Raw genomic sequence first — 8,244 nt, forward strand, 5'->3', positions numbered from 1 at the left:
GTAGAATCGAAAAGAACCTCAAGGTATAGTTAACGTGTGATTCAGTCCCTCTATCATGAGTCCCGACTAGATGGTAGATCATGGATAAATCATCAAATATCAACATCAATCATATGATAGATTCGATTAGTTCAAGTCTAATTGTGATTTCTATGGAAACTTCTTTCCATCAATCACATGTTGTAGCCACAGACTCTCGAATTTAGTCTCTCAAATTTTATAGGACTACTCCTCTCAATCAAGATCGATAGATCCCATTTTGATGCGCACTCTACTTCCACAGTGGACCAACTGTTGCCAACATCCACTACAAGGGCTCATTGAGATCCATATTTATGTGTCAGTCAAACTCCAGCAGCCTCACTACGAGCAGTCGTATTATCTTAGATCAAAGAATCATTCATACAACTACAACATTGAGACAATCACTGACGATCGAACAGAAATCTAAGTGATCTCTCGTATGGTCACGCTCAGTACTAGTTATTCTCTAACAACTAGCTACACTCATCATCTAATGTCTCTACACTGTAGACTAGAGACTCATCTATCCTGAAGAAAGTGATCTATGTGCCGGTCTATTCAGATCGATCACTATCCTCATGATGATTCTATGATCGGAAGTATTTAAGAATTAAATACATATCTCTAATTCTCAACTCTTTAAGAATATGTATTAAAAGTTATTTTCATAGATAATTCAAAGACACATCACACTTGAATGAAAAATAAATCTGCCCTTTTATTGATCAAATCAATATATTAAGTATAAAATTATATCCTAAATTTATTACAATGTATCAGCCATATTAGCTTCTAGGACATACATCTAACAATCTCTCACTTGGACTAAAATCAATTGGCCACTAATCTAAGTCCCATCTCTCAAGATGGACTTTCAATTTTGGCTAACTCAATTGCTTTGTCAGTGGGTCAGCCACATTGTCCGCAGAGTCTACTCTTCACACCTCGACATGTTTCTTTTCGAGATAGTCATGTATAATATGATACTGCCGCTTGATGTACTTTGATTTCTAATGAGACTTTGACTCCTTAGCAAGTGCTATGGCTCTATTGTTGTCACAGTAAAGTAGTATGGTATCAGACGTCATAATCTCAAGTTCTGCGACAAACTTCTTGAACCAAAAGCCTTCTTTTGCAGCATCCAAAGCAGCGACATACTCAGCCTCTGTGGTCGAATCCACTATGATGAGTTGCTTGAAACTCTTCCAACTGACTATGCCATCATTACAAACGAACACATATCCTGATATAGACTTTCTATCATCAAAATTAGATATAAAGTCTGAATCAGTATAGCCCTTGACTCGCAACTCAGAATCTCCTCCAAAGACTAGACACAAATTCTTAGTTCTTCTCAAGTACTTAAGAATGTTCTTCACAGCTATCCAATACTCCTTATCTGGATTCGATCGATACCTGCTCATGACACTCACAGTAAGGGCAATATCAGGTTGAGTATATAGCATGACATCCATGAGGCTCCCTATAACTGCGGCATAAGAAATCCTACTCATGCACTGAACTTCCTCAGATGTGGTCAGAAACATCATCTGGGAAAGATTAATACTATATACCTAATAGGTAAAAGTCCTCTTTCAGAGTTTTTCATGCTGACCTCTTCAGCATATTCTCTATGTACAGCTTTTGTCACAAGCCTAGCATCTATTTAGGTCTATCCCTATAGACCTTTATTCCGAGAATATAGGATGATTTTCTTAGGTCTTTTATGGAGAATTTCTTGGACAATCATCTTTTTGTTGGAGCATGATTCTGGCTCCTCCTACGGACCTTGGGTGTAGTGGAACTAGCAACGAACAAATCTGAAGACTTCTGGACTCGATCGAAGGCCCTTGATGAAATCAGCCTGGTTGCTGTCTTCTTCGTCAGCCTTTCGTTCCAGATGAAGAACACCTCTAAGATGACCTTTAAAAAATCCAAGATCTGGTACCCAACTAGATCAGGCCTAGATCGAGGTCTTTCAATTTATAGATCTTAAATCGAGATATTCTAGATAGAGAAGAAGGTAGATAGAACCAGACCTTGTAGATCTGTCCTGCTGCAGCCTTTTCTGTAGATCTATTGATGGAGATCTCACCCGCGCCTCAAACGACCTAAGATCAACTTCAGATCTGAGAGGAACTTGTACCAACCTCGTAGCAAGAGATTCTAAGTCCTGGACCTAATGTTTGGGTGGCTGCAAGAGAGGGAGAGGCAATATGGTTGGCAGCACAAAGGGGGAGGGGCTCAAAACCCTAGCGCCTCTCTTGCTTTTCCTGCCTTCTATGGACCTGGCGGCAAGAAACCCTAGGGTTTCTTACTCCTGGGGCATGGAGAATAGCTGGAGAAAGAGGAAGAAGAGAGAGAGAGACTTGAGAGAAAGGGTTTTCGTATTCCTTGGCTTAATCAAACCTATACAGTGCATGTATATATAAACACAGGGTCAAGTGATCTAAACCCAAAACTCCCTTGACCAACTCTATGGGAGATTAGGTTAACCCAAGCCCATGTACACCCATGACTTGACCTAATCTCACCTATCCTGGGCCCAGACCTGGCCCATAAAGAGTTGGTCCCTTGAGGCCCATATAACCTAGACCTCAAGAACCCGAAAGGCCCACAGCCTTTCAACCTAGGGCCCAACTAGCCCTAGAGTCTCCATGAAGCCCTCATGAATGATGGACCTTGGCCTTAGCCTTGGTCTCCTGGGCCTTGGGCACACCACCTGGATCACAACAATCTCCACCTTGGTGTCCCAAGGCCTCAACCAGCTCCACTCTGTCCACCAACCGAATCAGCTCAACACATCTCTGAAAGTTGTCCCGTGGAAGTACCTTCGTAAGTGCATCAACTGGGTTCTCCTTGGTGTGTACCTTTACCAGCTCCACCTCGCCATCCTCCACAAGATCCCTGATCCGATGATACCGAATGTCGATGTGCTTTATCCTTGCATGATAGACTGAGTTCTGAGCTAATAGAAGTGCACTCTAGCTGTCACAGTGCACTCTAATAGCCTCCTGAGTAAGGCCCATCTCCGTCAACAAATCCTTCAGCCAAATTGCCTCCTTAGCTGCTTTTGTCAGCTCGATGTACTCCACCTCTGTAGTGGATAGGGCCGTGATAGGCTGCAGACTCAATCTCCAAGAAATAGGACCTCCATACAGGCTAAAGATGAAGCCTGTCGTAGACTCCGGGTATCCACATCTCCACCGAAGTCTGCATCTACATAATCGCCAATCAACCCCTGAGCCTCCCTTGACATGTCAGAGTATCCCACTGCACCTCCTCGCTGTTCGTAGCAGATGCCAACTCCAACTGAACCCGCCAGGTATCTGAATATCCACTTCAGAGCTCTCCAGTGCTCCCTGCCAGGCTGCACCATGAACCTGCTAACCTGACTCACTGCATGAGCGATGTTTGGCCTACAACAGACCATCGCATACATCAAGCTCCCAACTCCTGAAGCATAAGAAACTGTCTCCATCTCCTGAGCCTCCACCTCAGTCTGTGGCACCATGATCTTCGAGAGTCTGAAGTGACCGGCAAGTGGCAGCTCTGCCGGCTTTGCTCCCTTCATCCCGAACCTCTCTAAGACCTTCTGTATGTAGCCCCCCTGAGATAGATGCAGCACCCTTCGGGCTCGATCTCTGAAAATCTGCATGCCTAGGATCTCCCTTGCAGGGCCCAAATCCTTCATTTCAAACTCTCGAGATAAGGATGCCTTCAGATCCTGCATAACCTTCCTACTTTTGCATGCTATAAGCATGTCATCCACATACAAGAGTAGGAACACCCTAGAACCATCCTCAAGAGACTGAACATAAACACAGGGATCAAACTCGCACCTGGAAAGTCCAATGCTGCGCACATAGGAGTCGAACCGCTTGTACCATTACCTCGATGACTGCTTCAGCCGTACAGCGACTTCTGCAACAAACAAACCTTTTCCTCTGATCCTGGATCCCTGAAATTGGGTGGCTACTCCATGTAAATCCTCTCCTCCAAATGCCCATGGAGGAATGCCATCTTGACATCCATCTACTCCAGCTCTAAATCCTGAGCTGCTATAATACTTAGCAACACTCTGATGGAAGTATGTCTGATGACGGGAGAGAAGACCTCGCTGAAGTCGATGCCTTCCTTCTGGGAGTATCCCTTGGCTACTAACCTCACCTTGAATCTGATACCTCCCTGCTCTGAAGGCCCTTCCTTGCGACTGTAGACCCATTTGCAGCCAATGGGCCTCTTCCCCTGTGGCAACTGCACCAATCACCACGTCTGGTTCTGGTGGAGAGACTGCATCTCCTCGGACATCGTCTGGACCCACCGCTCTCTATCCTGGCTCTCAATAGCCTCCTGATACGTATATGGATTTCCATTCACTGTCACCAAGGCATATGACAGCATCTCCTCGAAGCCATATCGGTCCGGTTGCCTAATGGTCCTCTTGGGCTTGTGTAGGGCAACATCGATATCAGTCCTCGATCTAGCTCGCTCCTACTGGACCTCTTCACCTCGATCATCCGTCCGAGTCCTCTCCACCTGTGGAGACACCTTAGGTAGGTTCTCCACCTAAATATCATGTCCTCCAGTAGTACCTGCAAGAGGCAAAATCAAAGAGGTAAGCTGTCCAGCAGCACCCTGCTGGACCTCCTCCTGCTCCTGCTGCTCCTCCATGCCTGCTCACCTCCGTAGGACTGACTCCTCATCAAAAGTCACATCCTGACTAATGATGACCTTCTTTTCCAAGGGATCCCACAGCCTGTATCCCTTAACTCCTCGCGGATAGCCTAGAAACACCATTTTGCATGATCTGGCATCTAGCTTGCTCCACTCACCAGCTCCAATGTGCACATAGGCCGTGCACCCAAATACCCGTAGATGGCCCAGCCCAACTGTCCTCCCAGACCACACCTCCTCTGAAAGCCTGCCATCCAACCTGATGTGAGGTGACCGATTGACCAAGTAACCCGCTGCGTCAACTGTGTCAACCCAGAATGCCTTTGGAAGCCCTGCCTGCAGCCTCATGCATCGTGCCTTTTCCAGAAGTATTCTGTTCATCCTCTTGACCACCCCATTCTGCTGTGGAGTCCCCTTAACTGAGAAGTGTCTCCTGATCCCACACTCCTCACAGTAGTCCTGGAACTCTCTGCTGGTGTACTCCCCGCTATTGTCTGACCTCAGACACTTCACGCTCCTCCCCTGCTCCTTCTCCACCTCAGCTCTCCAGATTTTGAACTTGGTGAAGATCTCAGACTTCTCTCTCATGAAGTAAATCCAGAGTTTCCTTGAGAAATCATCAATCAGGGTCATGAAGTATCTGGCCCCATTCTTAGCTGAAACTGGGGCTGGTCCCCACACATCCGTGTGTACTAACTCCAGAGGGGCTGCATTGCGGGTTGTACTGACGTTGAATTGAACTCTCCTCTGCTTTTCCATCTGGCAAGGCTCACAGATCTTCCCTATAGCACCATCCTCCAGATCAGAGATGAGTCCTCTCCTGCTCAACTCCCTCATCCCCTTGTCACCCATGTGGCCTAGGCGGTAGTGCCACATCCTGTAAGCCCCCTGCTGGTCCTGTGCTGCAGCTGCTGCATCAGACTCTTCGATCACCACAGATCCCTCCATGCGATAGAGGTTATTGTCCAACCTCCTGCCTCTCATCACTACCATAGCTCCATTGGAGATGTTCAGTACTCCGCTTCTAGCCCTACTACTGAAGCTGTATCCACTGCGCTCCAAGTAGCCTAGTGACACCAGATTCTTTTCCAGCTCCGGGACGTGCTTTACATTTGTCAATATCCTCACAATCTCATCAAACATCCTCACTCTGACTGTCCCTATCCCAGCCACCTTGCAAGGATGATTGTCGCCTAGAGTCACTGATCCCTCATCTGTCTTGGTGTATGTTGCAAACCAAGACCTGTGTGGTGTGTAGTGATGTGAGCACGTAGAGTCCAGTGTCCACTCCTCTGTGTAATGCCTGTGACCATCTGATACCACAAGTAGATCATCCTCCACCTGCTGCCCAGCAACTGCACTCACTGATTCTGAGCCACTTCTTTCTCCCTTCTTGCTCTTCTATAGTGGACATTCTCGCTTGAAGTGCTCGAACTCGTTGCACTTGAAGCATTTCATCTCTTTCTTTCCCTTCCTAGACTTGGACAGCCCCCTGGACTTGCTTCTGCCTCTGCCTTTACCTGTCCTCTCCCCTACTACCAAACCCTCCTGGGGAGCCCGATCTCTGGTCAACTTTTTCTTTTGCTCATTAGACCTCAGCACCAAGACCATGTCCTCATATTCCAAAGTCTCCTTGCCGTAGAGCAGTGTAGTCACCAAAGAGTCATATGATCCTGGCAGCGAACACAAAAGCAACAGAGACTTATCCTCCTCATCCAGCTTCACCCCAATATTCATCAACTCCGTGCACAATTGGTCGAACCTCTGAATGTGGCCAATCACATCAGATCCCTCCTGCATCCGAAGACTGTACAATCTCTTCTTCAGCATTAGCTTGTTGCACATATTCTTCCCCATATACATGGTGTGCAACTTTGACCAAAGGCCCTTCGGGGTCTTTTCTTCCAGCACTAAATACAACGCCGCATCCGCCAAACATCCTCTGATCACTGAGCATGCTTTCTTCTCCAACGATGCCCACTGTCTATCTGTCATTCCCTCAGGCTTCTCATCCAAAGCCTGATCCAGATCTGCTTGCACCAGAAGATCCTCCACTCAGATTTTTTACATGGAAAAATTTCTCTTGCCATCAAACTTCTCGAAATCAACCTTCATATTTCTGCCCATGACTAGATCCAAGCCAAACAAGCAATATAAAATCAAGAAGTATAAAATATATCTTGATGGTACCTTGCTGAAAATTTTCAGCACTTGGGATCTTTAACTTCTCGTGCTTGGAACCACTTCCTCACCACCGTGGCTCTGATACCAACTATTGGGGTATGATCTTGGCTCCTCCCATGGATCTTAGGTATAGTGGAACCAGCAACAAATAAATCTGGAGACTTCTGGACTCGATCGAAGGCCCTTGACGAAATCAGCCTGGTTGCTGTCTTCTTCGTCAGCCTTTCATTCCAGATGAAGAACACCTCTAAGATCACCTCTAAAAAATTCAAGATCTGGTACCCAACTAGATCAGGCTTGGACCAAGGTCTTCCAAATCATAGATCTTGAATCAAGATATTTTAGATAGGAAGAAAGGTAGATAGAACTAGACCTTACAGATCTGTCCTGCTGCAGCCTTTCCTATAGATCTATTGATGGAGATCTCACCCGCACCTCAAACGACCTCAGATCAACTCCAGATCTGAAAGAAACTTATACCAACCTCATAGCAAGAGATTTCAAGTCCTAGACCTGATGTTTGGGTGGCTGCAAGAGAGAGAGAGGCAATATGGTTGGCGGCACAAAGGGGGAGGGGCTCAAAACCCTAGCGCCTCCCCTACTTTTCCTGCCTTCTATGGACCTGGCGGCAAGAAATCCTAGGGTTTCTTACTCCTGGGGCATGGAGAATAGCTGGAGAGAGAGGAAGAAGAGAGAGAGAGACTTGAGAGAAAGGGTTTTTGTATTCCTTGGCTTAATCAAACCTATACAGTGCATGTATATATAAACACAGGGTCAAGTGACCCAAACCCAAAACTCCCTTGACCAACTCTATGGGAGATTAGGTTAACCCAAGCCCATGTACACCCATGACTCAACCTAATCTCACCTATCCTGAGCCCAGACCTGGCCCATAAAGAGTTGGTCCCTTGAGGCCCACATAACCTAGACCTCAAGAATCCGAAAGGCCCACAGCCTTTTAACCTAGGGCCCAACTAGCCCTAGAGCCTCCATGAAGCCCTCATGAATGATGGACCTTGGCCTTAGCCTTGGTCTCCTGGGCCTTAGACACACCACCTGGATCACAACACTTTTGATCATGGTCAGCATGAAAATATCATTCCCAATGAGGAGCATATCATCCACGTATAATACGAGAAATATTATTGCGCTCCCCCTCACCCTTTTGTATACATATGGTTCCTCTTATTTTTTGATGAAATCAAACAATTTGATCACTTCATCAACATGATGATTCCAACTCCAAGAAGTTTGCTTTAATTCATATATGAATCTTTGCAGCTTGCAAACTTTGTGATCATCATCACCAGATGTGAAACCCAAAGGCTGCTCCATATAGATATCTTCTTCAAGATATCT

This window comes from Elaeis guineensis, chromosome 5, assembly GCF_000442705.2.
Source record: "Elaeis guineensis isolate ETL-2024a chromosome 5, EG11, whole genome shotgun sequence".
Taxonomy (NCBI): Eukaryota; Viridiplantae; Streptophyta; class Magnoliopsida; order Arecales; family Arecaceae; genus Elaeis; species Elaeis guineensis.